The 14,741-nt window shown below is 42.9% G+C and overlaps 1 protein-coding gene across 5 annotated transcripts in view; it reads left to right on the top strand.

Annotated features, from left to right (window-relative positions):
* GOLGA5 (golgin A5) overlaps positions 1-14,741 on the top strand; it is an 800,028-nt gene that overhangs the window by 744,136 nt on the left and 41,151 nt on the right. The window lies entirely within an intron of this gene.

The raw sequence follows: 14,741 nt of genomic DNA, 5'->3' as shown, positions 1-14,741 counted from the left end.
ACTCTGGACGGATCATGAACAAATTTACCAAAGATTGCGAGTCTTTGGGTTACCAGTGCCTGACAGTTTAATAACAAATGCTTCAGTGTTTCAGATACTTCATTACTGTGGCAAAAACAACAGGTGATTCTCTGTATAGAACCTGAGGGAATTTCTAATATTTCCCCTGTCAGCAAAACATTGAAGCGAAATCTCATATAAGCAGCCCGCCTTTTAGGGTCAGGGAATTTAATTAGATATGACTCCGGAGTACCCATTTTCTTTCCATCATAAAAGATCTGATTATAAATCCTGGAGGACTCCGCCCTTTCCATAGACTGCATCCAATCCAGGGATTGAAGTTTTTCCTTAACTTTCAGGGGGTTAAGTATCAAAGTTTCCAATGTCAAACAAACTGAATGAAGACAATTCAAACAATCTGTTTGGAGGTTCAACAACCACTTCGAAGTCGAAGAACCAGTTCTCAATCTACAGCCCATCAGTGCATATAAGGTGTTCTCTTTAGCGATAATTAAATTTGGATAAAGGTTTAGCCTTTTAAGCTTGATTTTATTGTCTAGTGAAAGAAGACCCAGCTCAAAACGGATAGCTGATATTGGCACTCCTTTTGGTAAACAATAGAGTATTTTCCGCCAGATTTTAGATTCCAATTTGGCGGCCAATTGGTGTGTTGGAAATGGTAGAATTTCAAAACCATATAGTAATTTAGGTAAAACTTTAAGATTGTAAAACTTGATTACCGGGGTTACTGAATAATTACAGTATTTAGTGGCTACCTTTTGCATTTGATAGATCAATTTGTCTGCTTTATCGAGGTAGTAATTCCAGTACATATGTACAGTAGAGCCACTGAAGATAGGGAAGCCCAAATAACGAAGTGATCTAACTTTAAGCAGAGGATATCCCTCTATCTTCCATCTGAAATTGGGGAGTTTTTTCCGATTAGTTAGTGTAATTACAACAGATTTTTTCCCATTGATAAACAGGCCATTATAGTCAACATATTTTGAAAGGGACACCAATTTCCGCTGGAGACCCACAGGGGTGGAATCGATCAAGAGGATGTCATCTGCATAGGCTGTCCAAGGTATTTTCCCACCCTCAACCCTTGGTGTCACAAGAGATGCTGCTGTTAAAGACCCATCCACATCTCTTATATATAGATTAAAGAGAGTGGGTCCAAACAGGCACCCCTGTCGCAAACCATTACCTATTTGAATTAGCCGTGACAAATCCCATGAAAGATTTAATCGAATTTGAATGGAAGAATCTTCATGTAAATTGATGAGTATGGTCAGAAGTCCAGAAGGAATACCCATTGAAGCCAGCTTGGACCACAGTCTTACCCGATCCACCTTGTCAAACGCAAGATTGAGGCTGGATATATGGGGGTGGCGAGTTTCTTGCATGCTTTTTCCAAAAAAAGAGTAAAAATTAGACCCCCTATTTCGGTGCCCATCTCTTTTCGGAAACCAAATTGCTGCATGCGAAGTATCCTATTTTCTACTATCCATTCCTCGATTTTCAGAAGGACTATTCCTGCAAATACTTTTGATATCGGGCGGTAATTATATGGGCATCTTCTGTCCCCTTTTTTATATATCGGGACAATATAGGAGATCCTCCAGGAGGAAGGAATGGTGCGTGTCAGCATGATGTCTGAAAATAATATATAAAGAGTCTTAGCCCATACTTCTGGGTTTCTTTTGAGAGTACTATTAGTAAGCCCGTTTGGGCCTGCAGCTCGAGAAGTATTCGAGGCCTTAATCTGTTTTACTGTGTCTTCGACATCAAAATTACAAAGCCAGTTTCCCATTTTGGTTATTTCTAGGCTGTTTGTCATAGCAAACTTTCCTTCATACAAGGTAGAGAAATGGGTGGACCAGACATCCTCTTGTACACACACAGTTTGTTGCATGACCTGTGTTTTTTCCAACAAATTTATTAGCGTCCAGAAATAGCAGGCAGATGGTTCTCTTAGTGCCGTTAACATTGCTGTGTTGTCTTTCTCCAGCATATACATGCCATGGCATTTTAACCCGTTTTTTATTTTGCTTGTTTAATAGACTAGATTGCCTTAAGCTTTATATCCTGATGTTGGTTGGATTTTTGGATTGCTCTAATTTGTCGATTTGTATCGTTTTTTTCGCCCTTACCATAGGATCATAAATGTGAACTTTTCGGGTCTTATGTTTCCAATTTTTTTACGTTTTATGGAACTGTCAATTAAACATTTAACATATTCACAGAAAAAAGGAACAGAAAATAATGTTTGTCTTGTGGAAAGTGGCGTACAGTGGTGCTCATAGAGGAAGACCGCATTTAATTTTCCTATATTGCCATCATGCCATCTAATCCTATTCCCCCTGCATGACACAATCATAGTAGTTGGGAGGGAATCCGGGATCTGTTTGGCACAATTCCAATACAGTTTAGCCTCCAAAGTTCTATGATCACTTGCGTAAGATTCACCCACACAAAAGTCAACACAGCGAGCTGCAGGTCGATCAGATAGAAACATGTGATCTATAGCTGATTTTTGTATGCCATTCGACCATGTATGCTCATTTGCTAAAGTATCGAATATAGAATTCATGTGAGTAAGTCCCCAAGAATGGAAAGGTTTAGACCAGATGTGCCCCTGCATGCTTTTACGAGAGGTGGAAAAGGGGCGCCATCTATCGGTCCCGAATTTCCCATAGATCTAATAGAAATAGAGCCCATCCTCTTATGCATTCCCACACCATATTTGATTTCTGAGTTAAGATCACCCAATATTAGCATATCAAGACCTCTATATTTGAGCAACATGTTCAAAAGGCAAGTATTAATGGCCGGCAAAATATTGTCCATTGCATTTTTTAGCGGATTATAGTAAATGTTCATTACTAGCATAAGACTCAAACAGTTTGAATTCCTATATTCCAGTACAATCAGCAAGATACCGCTTGCAATATTGAGAGATTCCATTATTCGCATTCCATTTGCTGTTTTCACTGCTGTTAATAGGCCCCCAGATGGTCTACCACAGGGCTGTGTCATAGCGAATTAGTATCTACATTCAAAACCTTCCAAAGGAACTCTCAGCCAGGTTTCTTGAATACAAATTACATCCATGGATTTAAATTTAGTGCCTACCACATTTGAGGTCATCAAAATTGAATGGCCTCTAGAGTTCCATGAAAGAATTTGCCAGTTCTGCGTAAGGTCTATACAACTAAAGTTTCTTTTGCATGGTTTGGGTTTAAGATATAGATTCTCGCAGGGATAATGCCAACCATCTCTAATCTTGGTCATCACCACCCCTTGTCGCGATATTGACATCCCTACTCATACGGCCCTCCTCCCGCATTGGTGCGCGATGGGTTTCTGATCTTTGGAGTCCCTATCGCTATCCCAACCATAACTGAAAATAAGGATATCATACCCCATCTTGTTAAAGTGCTCCGTCTCCTGTATTATGAGGTCAAAGATGTTTTGAGACCTCGGAACTATTCTCACATGATCCAGCCACGAAGGGTGAATAAAGTCCACCAAACATATGTCTGCCGACGAGATCAGTCTCAATTGTGGGATCTCATTAAACAGTGAGAGGACACATGCCCTATTGAGGGAAAGTGGGCCACCAATGTCACATAGATTATATAGCAGAATGCTTGGATAATCTGGAAGTGCCGGTTGCCGCCAGGTCATATTACGCAAGTCACTATCTTTAATGTGATTTGGTGGTGTTGGCTGTTGGATAGACCTTGCGTCACCATCTTGGTAGGATTTTGTTTGACTAATTCTGGGGTTAAAAGGCTGTTCCGATAGGTTCCCTTGGACCCTTTGTGAGTTTTCCCCCATACTTGCCTGGGTTATTCGAGTATGGTATTTCAGAGACTGCTCGCCTTGCATGTTAGTATTGGAGAAAGCCTCCTCGCGGTCCTGATGGAAGTTACTATTTCCTTCCTCTTGACTTTCCCATTGATCCTGATTTTTAAGCTTAAATGCATCTGGTAACAAATCCAATAGAATTTTCTTAATAATCATTGGAAGGTCACTATTATCTTTCCTCGGTACTTCTGTTAATTGTTGTGGAACAGTTTTTAACCCCAGTGATACTTGGTCCGTATCCTCCCTTTTCTTTGTGTTAACCGGTTCTATTTCTAAAGTGGGCACCTTGTCCGGCAGAAGCCAGGAGGCCACATCCCTTGTTGGTAGGGGATCCAAATTGCCAACCCGGGGTTGAGAGGTAAAGCCCAATCTGTTAGATTCCAAGGAGGTTGTTGGGACTTCCTCTTGCTGATTTAAGATCTCCTGCGGGAGGATTTGACGACATGAGGTTGATTTTTCCAGTACTTTGTAAAAGTTGGATAACTGGAGCTGTTTTACTTCTTTAGTATCCTCCCCCTTCAGACTGGATGAGAGAGATCTATTCTCAGGCCAAAAGTTGTATTTCCACCTGTGATACTCTTCATCCCCCCTTGTTCTGTCTTTGTATTTTTAGTTTTTTGTAATTTTTGGTTTTTTTATTATCCAAGACAGGGAGGGTTTAGATCAGGGTTGACATTATGCACCTGCAAAGCCATTCGACTTTCTTCATTCAGCTGTATCAGGTCTGACAGTGCCACCTCATTTGTCAGAACTTTACATTCTTTGGTTTTTGTTTGTACCTTGTCCGGTTATTGATTTTTCTTTAGTTGCCTTTTTTTTGCTTTCATTGCCAAACGTTTTTGGCGTCTTGAAAGAGAATAGCCCTCACATTCTTGCATTGATACATGTTCTTTATTTTGAGAGCCCGCGGGTGAGTTGTTTACATTTTTGGACTTTTCCAAAAGATCTGTTAAGACTGATGGACTATCTGGAGGGTCAGGAGGGGATTTTAGTATCACCACATTCTTTTCACCCTCCCCACCGGTTGTTTTGAGGGAAGAGGACTGAATCAAAGTAGATACTGCCTGTTCTACTTTATTCATTTTTTGATAGTTCTTTCATTACTGTAAGAATTTGTTCATCCCCTTCGTCACATGTTTTTAGACTATTGTTTGTAATAGCAGAGCCAGTCATTGTCGATTTAGTTATTGTTGTTACTGCTAAACTATAGCTTGGACGATTGTTTAGGGATTCGCAAGTCTGAGTACTCTGGGATTTAACTGTCACATGGAAGGGTAAAGTTGGTTTTCCTACTCCGGGGATATCGATACTGATCTTACCCATTAGGAAACCTTCCACCCGATTAAGTTTGGATTGTGAATCTAGTACAACCCGTTTCAGATCTCTGATTTCCCAGTGAGTCAACTCATGTCCCTTATCCAGGAGATTTAGTATTCTAGAAATGACTGGCAATGATTCCTCAAAGTGGTCAAAGAGCCCCTAGGTGGAGGTGAATGCATTCTGGGCTCAGAATTCAAAATTTCATCATTCACCCCTGGACCTGTCATACACTCATGCGTAAGCAAATCCATATTTTTCTCCAAAGGCCATTTTTGTCCCCTGGCCTTGGAGAAAATTGATGCTGACGGAAGAGGGAATTTCGCATTGGCAGAGAATATTCTATGTGGAGTTAGAGTCTGTATACGAGGAAGAGTATTAAAGAGGTGAACCTTGTCAACACCATTACGTGATGCGTTGACAGGGGTAGAGGGACCTCTTGAGAGCAATACACGTTTGCTCAGTTCTAATTTCACAGTTTGTGACATCATTGATACATCCACTTTTGTATCCTGCGACTCCACCAGTTGCCCTGGAGACTGTTGTTCAGACTGATTCTCTCGTATACTCAGGAAACCTGTCTGAATGGGAACTTGTGAGTCAAACAATAGACCTAATGGAGTAAATTTGTCATCCTCATCCTCTGACACATTTCCCCTATCCCTTGCACGTACCTGGGCGATCATGTGCGATAATTTCACTTCCTGTATAATATCTGTTTTTATGGGATCATTTGCTGCCACATTCATCAAATGGTCACTGTCTACCCCCACCTCCCGACCCACATCCATAAAGCTCTCTTTTTGTTCATTTGTATCTCTCCCTATCTCCCTCTCAGCCTTGAGTTCGGCCATATCATTTCTTTTTTTTTTTTTTTTTTTTTTTTTTTTTTTTGCAATTTCTAGTTTCTTACAAACTTTTATTACAACTTTCTTCCTCAATCACTTCGCCCTGCAATTGCGTTGACATCTGGAATTTGCCAGCTCCTTGGTTCATGATTTCAAAATTTGTTCAGAATTTGCTCCAGAAAGTTTATAACTGCACAGGTCAAGTGAACTGAGGTCCCGCTTAGAATTTTCAACCACAGTTCTTCCATGCAATCGGTTTGAGGGGCGAACTTAAGTAAATGGAGAGACCTTGTGTCCTTCAGTGAGTGACAATCAGTCAGGAGATGTTTTAATGATTCTGAGTGATTTCCACAAAACCTACATGAGGGGTCTTTTACGTTGTCAATGTGTCGTAGAAAGCACATTTGTCTGGTTTTGTGGAGGTTTGTTCTTAGGCGTAGAAAGCCATCTCTGTGATGGCGAGACGGGAATGTACTCAGATATTTTGGTAAGCAGTCTAATTTGTTCGGAATCATGCTTAGGTCTATTGCAGTCTTTAATTCATTGAGTTTTTCCAAGTTGTCAATCCAGAGATAACGTCTCAGTTTTTTTTTTGCATTTTGGGGTCGATCTATCAACATCTCCATATTGATGTGAGCAACTTGCATAATTGTTTTTACTTTTTCGGCCCATACTTCTTGTAGGGTGTTTGAATTTAAGTTTGTTTGTGAGTTGAACAGTTTATATGCTGGCTCAACCTTCTCCAACGACATCTTTCTTAGTAAGGTCATTGATTTCCAAATGACAGCTCCGTACATTGGTTCGAGTCCCAATTCATGGCGAATTACTGATACTGACAGGTATTTGGGTAGTCTTAACACGCGGCGCCAGAATAATCCTTCAAGTTTAGGCCAGATTCTGAAGTCGATATTCCACCCTGTCTCTGCACCGAATGTCAGGGATGGTATCACCTTTTGTTGGTAGAAGGTTCGTACTGGAATCAGAGAGAATTTTCCAAATTGTGAATGTATCTTTGCTCCTTGTAGAGATAAGATTTTTATTCTTTTTTCAAGTTCGGACACCCAACTCCATTCTCTTATGGACATAGAAAATGGAATACCCAAGTATCGAATTGAGGTCACTTCCTCAATCGGGACGTTGTTTAGAAACCATTTGTATTTCTTGTTTTTCTGGGACTCGCCATGACCTAATTTCAGAATTTTTGTTTTATCCACATTAATTTTTAGGTCGTGATCCATCATGTAGCTGTTCAATGCATTTAGTAGCCTTTGTAGCCCTATTTGCGTTTTGTCGACTAGGACAAAGTCATCGGCGTAAATCAGGTAGCTTACAGGAAATCCGTTGAGTTTGGGAGGAAAGCAGTGGGTATTTGTTAATGTATCTGATACATCTGCAATGTATAATTTAAAGAGTTCCGCTGCTAGAGGGCAGCCTTGCTTCACTCCCTTTTTCGTTGGAATAGCTTCAGAAAGAACACCATCTTTGTTCAACCTTATTTTAACTGATGTAGATTCATGTAGGGCTTTTATGGGATTTAATATATTTGGAGGACAGTTCCATTTGTTCAGTTTTCCCCAAAGTTTTTCTCGGTTGATTCCGTCGAAAGCTTGTTGCAGGTCTATAAATGCAAAAAACAGGATTCCCTTGCGTCTCAGGGCTTCCAACTTTAGTAGATTAAGTATAGCAAGGTTGTTTTCAGTGCCCACTCCTTTTGTAAAGCCAGTTTGACGTACATCGTTTAGTCCGCAGCAGCGTGCCCAGGCTGAGATCTTTTCTTGTAGGAACGAGGCAAAGACTTTCCCGATAGTATCCAATAACGCGATAGGGCGATAATTGGCAGGTACATCTCTGTTGCCCTTTTTGTAAATCGGGACAATGATGGCCTCCAACCAGGATGACGGAATTGTCCTGGAGGAGGCTATAGTCAAGAATAGATCGGCTATGAACTTTGCCCATTCGTGGGGATGTTGTTTAAGCATGATGTTCGATATGCCATCTGGGCCAGCTGCTCGGGAATTTTTTAACTTTGCTATGGCGCCATGTATGGTCTTTGCAGTTTCTGCAATATCCCAGCGCACGTTTCCACCATTTTTCCCGGCCACCAACATGGTGCTATTGGATGAGAAGATGTTTCTGAAATGCGCTGCCCAGACCGCCTCGGGAATACCGTTTGCCATGATTACAGCTTGATTTGGCTGATCCATATTTAAGATTTTCCAAATGTTTCTGGTGTTCTGAGATCTTATCAAGGACAACATCTCCTCGCCACGTTCTTGGTCACGTTGGAGGGCAAAAGCTTTTGTCCAATTTCGGTATAATTGTTTTCGGTGTTTAATTTTTGCAGCTTTATTAACGCTACTTTCCGCTCTTAGTTCTTTCAGGTCTTTCCTCAGTTTCTTCTTCTCGTTATTCTGGGCTACACTCCATGTGTGTATATGGTTGGACACTGACGTGTTTTTTCTTGGTTGGGAGCTGGCCACAGTTTGGAGAATGGCAGGATAATCGGTAAAGGTTGTCGATGCTTCATTTCTTAATTGAAAGTCGGAAGTAAGGTGTTGTATCTGTTTGGAGGACATCCGAATTCTGTTGCGGCTGGCGTTCACCTCTAAGTCGGAGCATGCCGTGGTATTTAGACGCTTACAGTGGGGTTGCCAGTGCATTTTCAGCGGAAAATGGTCGCTGTTCTTCGTTGGCGTAATCTGCATATTGAAGATTGTCGGCATCAGGTTATTTGAAACCCAGATGTAATCCAGGGTTTTCTTTAAACCCATGTTCGTCCACGTAATTTGCGGAGGAGTGTCGCCCGGGACATTGCCGTTTAACATGGTACAATCTCTTGCTTCCATGGCCTCCTGCCATCTTGTTCTTTTAGAAGAGTCCTTGAGCTCCTTGTTACAGCGATGATTGAAATCCAAGTGGTTTCTGTTGTGCCAAGATATATTTAGGTCACCACACACAATTATCCAGAGATTATGAAGATTTCTTAAATTTGTGTCGATTATTGTTGTTATTGAGTGAATAAAAACCCCAGCCGAGATCTTTGCAGGGTTCCAATATACATTAATTAGCAACAGATGTTGAGGCAAGCTGAGGTCTTTTCTAGATTCGCTAGTTTTTCTTACGAGTAGAGTTGACTGGACATGGCCATTAGGGTTCGATGTGTCTGCCACTTCCCAACCTGTTCCTATTTTTATCAGTGTTAGTAATCCTGAGGACGGACGACCTCTCACATTTTTGCTTGCAGGGTTTATTAGTATATGGTAGCCGTCTTTTACAGGAAGCTGTCGCATCCAGGTCTCTTGCAGGCATATTATAAAGTTGTCTTCGAGGTCCACTGGGAAGTTGTTATATAAATGGCCGAAGCCTCTGGTGTTCCATGAGATCAGGGTGTTAGCGGCCTCGGGTGCACCATTGTCTAGTTAATGTTTTTTCTTGTCGTGTTGTGAGGTCCTGTTTGTCTTGGCAGGTGTCAAGTTTGAGTTCAGGTGCCTTCGAATCTGCTCACGCCGATAGCTCAGAATGGTTTTTTGTTCAAGTTCCTCAGATGGGTTATCTCTGTACAGTTTGGGTGATTCCAGGTATTCAAGGATTTCAAAGCCGAGCCGTAATATGTCTTCTCTTGCCTCCATCATAGATCTTCTAACTGCATGCGAGTTGACATGTAGTAATACGCAGTCGAGTCTTTCTTCGGAGTAGTATTCGACAATTTGGATGTCGTCCGATGAAATTGTCCTTAGAGAAGGGACTGAATGCAGAAGGCGCATAACATTGCCACGATTCAAGTTTACATCAGAGTCGTCAGCCAACACATTAGACAGTTTGATTTTCTTTGCTGTCATGGCTTGGTGTTGCACGACAGGGGAACGTTTTCCTCTTGTGTCCCTGCATTTAAGGTTCTGGGCGATTGTACGCTTTGGATTTAGAACCGTTGCTAGCTTTTCCTCATTGATCTTTAGGTTAAGATGTTTTTCCCCGATCAATTTGCTATCAGACTTTCTTACATCGTGTGTGCGTTTCTCACTCAGTTTTGTTGACAGACATGTTTGCTTTCCTTTTGTTGTCCAGGGATTGTTGTGTGGTTGAGTGTGATGCTCAAGGGGGGACTTGTCAATGTTTGATATGTTAGCGTCCTGGATATGGCCGCCGTCCACACTCACATCATGTGAGTAAGTGGACAGGTTACAAAGTTCCTCAAGGTCATTTATAGTTGAGTCGCTGCCAGGATCCGAGACGACCCTCCTTCGCTTATGTGGATTTAGTTTTATTTGCTTAGTCGCATAGTTTAGCGTATTTTTCTTCAGGGATGGATGGTTGGCTGTTTTTTCTTCTGCTTTTTTGGAGTTTTCTCTATTCGAGACCGGGGTCTGGAATAAAAATTGTCTCTTTGGCAAATTTCCTGGCGTGTTGTCACGGACAAAGATTTTAGATTTTGGAGGCGTTGTTAAGTTTCTAATGAATTTCTTTGAGATTGGAAGTTGTTTTGGTACCGTTGTAAATCTGGTCTTTTCTTTCTTTTTGTTGTGGGGATCGCTACTTGGAGGACCACCTGATTTTCTATTTTGTGTGGCGCTAGGAATCTTTCCAATTTGGAGGTTTTTTGCGCCCCCGTGGAAAATACCAAAAGAAGCCTTTAGATTTGAGCAGCTAGGAGCTGCTGGGGGAAGATCCCAGATACTAGGAGGGACTTTACCTTTTAAATTTTGATGTACTTCGCTTTTATTTGGCAGTTGAGAGCCTTCCACTGCGCAGGGTTGATGTTTCGCGGGAATGTCAGATTTGGAGCTTATTTCTTTCGCTTTTGCTACCTGCTTTAGTGCATTTACTTCCGCGTTTGCTTGAGGATAGGTAACACCTTGCACGTTCACTTGTACTATTTCCCCTGGGATTGTTATTGGCAGTGCAGCTATGTCACCCGAGTTTATGTGTTGATTAAATCCGTTTTCCGAATTAAACAATTTTGATAGGGTTGGACTTGTGTGCAGAAGAGATTTTTGCATGAATGTCGACAGGTCATCCATTTGAGTCTTTGCTTCATTTGAATTTTTTTTCGATCAGCAGGACTATTTTTCTGAGGCCATCTTCCATCTCCAATTGATCTTTTGTTCGTTGTTCTAACTGCAGGTTAAAGTTATATTCCAGCAGAGATACTTTTTCTGTCAGGTGACCAATGATTGCACCGTTATTGTGAAGTGTTTCATTCATGCTTTCGTATAACTTTATGAAGGGTATTAGAGCCTGAGATGTCGCTGCTAGCACGTTGTTATGTATTTGTATTGCTGCAGCGACTGAAAGATTAGATTTTGCTTCGGAAATTGAGTCCATTGGATTAGGCAGTTTTGGCTTGTGGGGACCGTTATTTTCGGAATCGTCCGGTTGAAATGGTAAACGTTGTTTCTCTCGGCCTACATCAGCGGATACAAATTTGTGAACGTGCAAAGGGGTCGAACACTTTGGGGCGGTGTCACCACCTTTGTTTGTCACAGGCTTTGGTCTAATCATAGTCTCTCCCGCTTTCTCAGCTCGATCCTTTCTCAGCATATGGGGCCGAGGTGGACTTGTGGCACCTCTCACCCGATTCGGTGAGGTAACCAATGTTTGTTCTTCCTTATCTCGAGGACTAGATTTCTGTTGGTGGGATATTGTTCCCAATTCAACATTGGTAGGTGACCCCAAAGTTGACCTTGTGTGATTTTTAGACTCATTTTCGTCTTTTCCTTCAGGAAAACTTCCAGAGAGTTTTACTTTCATTAAGTCAAAATCGGCTTGTAGCCTTTGTGTAAGTCGAGCCTCCCGACCAGACGAATCAGTTACAGTGTTTAATGGTCTTGTAGAGGGAGTAGAGTGTGTGGAGTCTACTGGCGTGTTATTTTTATTGCTGTGCGCTGGTTTGTAACTGTGTCCTGTACTTAAGTTAAACGTTGTGTTGTTTGTCAATTGATTGCTCAGGGGATGACTGTTCTGAGACAATCTGCGGGAAGTTGTATTGGCAGCAGAACGAGCCGCATCCTTATTGCGGAAATGAAATCGTAGCGTTTTTGGGTTTTGGTGGATGCGTGAGGGATCCGAGTTTAAAAGCTCGGCATCCGACACCTCAAAGGGAGAGTAAAATAGCTCATCTCCGTCTTCATTACTCTCTTCTGGTGTACAGCGTGGATGTAGTATCTTGCATGTAGCGTCGAAATGTGTTTTGCATGTGTGTTCCACGCAATCAATTTTTAAAACAGGAACAAGTTCTGTGTTCAAGTGCGTGTGTTCATTTCCTTCTTTTAATACGGGGGAGCATTGGCCCTCATTTGATTGATCAGTGTTTGGGCTTTTGGGAATTGGGGTCGGAAAACATATTTTCCCATTTCTTAGGACTGTGGCCATATTGGAAAATTACTGAAAACACACTCTTCCTTTTTACCGACACCTCACCACCACACGGCCAGTTCCCCTGACGACCGCACCTCTGAGTTCAGGAAGTGACTGTGACAAGGGCCGGGCTGGGAGCGAAAGACAGGGAAAGGGAATACAATAAATTCAGTAAATGGAGAGGAGAGGGAAACGGAAGAGAAAAAGCTCACACTTTAACACTAGTTACGTGGCACTTTGAGAGAAGATGGTCATGCGCCAGTAGAAAGTCAAGAGAAAAGTTGTTAATTACTATATTTACCCAAGTTGTTTAGCCCAGTCATCGCGCCTCACCAGCCCACCCGAACAGCCAAACAGAACCCTTGGCGACACTTGGATGCGCTCGCAGGATGCGCGTGCATGCAGGTTTTATAGAGATTTCTGGGAGTAGTTTGAAGAAGGGGCGTGTCTATGACACGCCGTGCATCTAGGAAGAGAAAGAAAAAAAAAAGAATAAAAAACGTGTCAGAGGGCAGGTGTTTGGATTTTAAGGGGCTTGCAGGTGGGATATTATAACCAGGGAGGAGTTACCAGCTCAGCCCAGTCCAGACTTACTACGAGCTCACTAGAGCCAAGCCCAGCATACAGTCACGTAACAACACGCACTTATATTTGCTTGCATAAATAATTACTGTTGTTGTTGAAGTCCTTAGGCACAAGTCCAAACAACAGCGTTTCGCCGCATGAAAAGAAAAAGGGCTTCCTCTCGCGCATACAGCCTTTTAGCAGATAGGAAAGTCCATGTTATACACAGAGTTCCATCAGAGTCCGGTCCAAACGCCAAACAGCACACTTGCCGACACTTCCCATTCCTCCCGTGTATTCTGCGCAACCTCATCTTCAAATCTTACAGCAGGAGGTTGTACTTATGCTGCAGAAACGGGCTATAGAATTGGTTCCAGTAGCCGAGAGAGGTCAGGGGGGGGTTTACTCCCATTACTTTGTGGTAAAAAAATCCAACGGCAAGTGGCGACCCATTCTGGACCTTCGGGCCCTGAACAAGACTCTGCAACACCTTAAGTTCAAGATGCTTACACTTCAGAAAGTCATCAGGTCGGTGCAACCAGGAGAATTTCTGGCGTTGTTGAATTTGCAAGACGCGTATTTCCACATACCTATGCGTCGATGACACCGAAAATTCCTACGGTTTGTGGTGGGTCATACTCATTACCAATTCCGAGTGCTCCTGTTTGGTCTAAAATCGTCTCTCAGGACGTTTATGAAATGATTAGCGCCAGTGGTGGCGTGGCTCTGACGAGAAGGTCATCACGTCTATCCTTACCTGGACGACTGGCTGATACGGGGCTTGTCTCTGGCGGTGACGCAGGCAAGTCTCAACGTTACCATGCAGCTGTTGCAACGGTTGGGCTTCGCGGTCAACTTCGAAAAAGCATTTCTATCTCCCTCCAAGAGCTTGGTGTTTTTGGGCGCGGAATTCCAGACTGTCAGGTCTGCTGAAGCCTTCTGTCAAGAGAATTCAAAAACTCAAGCAGAAAGCAGCAGAGTGGAGAGTCGGAACGAGAGTATCGGTCAGGAACTACATGTCGCTGCTGGGAGCCATGGTGTCATGTATTCCGTTGGTGAAGGACTGGCATCTCTTCATGAGACCAGTGCAGGAATTTCTGGCAGACCGGTGGCCTCAAAGTCGCGGATTATGGTCCGACAAGCTGGTGATCAACAGCGACTTGCAGGAAGCGCTTCGGTGGTGGCAACTCTCGGACAATCTGAAGCGAGGAATGCCGTTACTGGAGCCGGAATTTCAAGCTACAATTGTGATGGATGCCTCTCAAACAGGGTGGGGAGCTCATCTGGGGTCCTTCCAAGTTCAAGGTCGGTGGTCTCCATTCGAATCGAGTCTTCATATCAATGTGCTGGAACTGAGAGCGGTTCATTGGGCTCTAAAATCGTTTTTGCCACCCATACGAGGCTCGGTCGTGAGGGTGTTCATGGACAATACAACCACGATGCTTTACCTCAGGAAGCAGGGGGGCACGCATTCCAGAACACTCTCGAGAGAGAGGCTCAGGAACTATGGCATTGGGCCCTCAAACACGACATCAATATTGTGGCGTTTCATCTACCAGGGGTGATGAATGTACAGGCAGACTCTCTCAGCAGGGAAATGAACCAGCTCCACGAGTGGCAACTGAAGGATCAGCAGGTGTCGATCATTTTTAAGAAATGGGGTTGTCCTTCACTAGATCTCTTCGCCACCCGATAGAACAAAAAGTGCAAGCAGTTTGCCAGCAGATGGCCTCAGCCAAATTCACTGGGTGATGCGTTCTCGTTCTTGTGGACGGGCAGGTT

The sequence above is a fragment of the Ambystoma mexicanum genome, chromosome 14 (genome assembly GCF_040938575.1).
Source record: "Ambystoma mexicanum isolate Mex_15411 chromosome 14, UKY_AmexF1_1, whole genome shotgun sequence".
Classification (NCBI taxonomy): domain Eukaryota; kingdom Metazoa; phylum Chordata; class Amphibia; order Caudata; family Ambystomatidae; genus Ambystoma; species Ambystoma mexicanum.
Note: the sequence above shows the minus strand (reverse complement) of the source record. Positions and strands in the feature narration are given on the sequence as shown.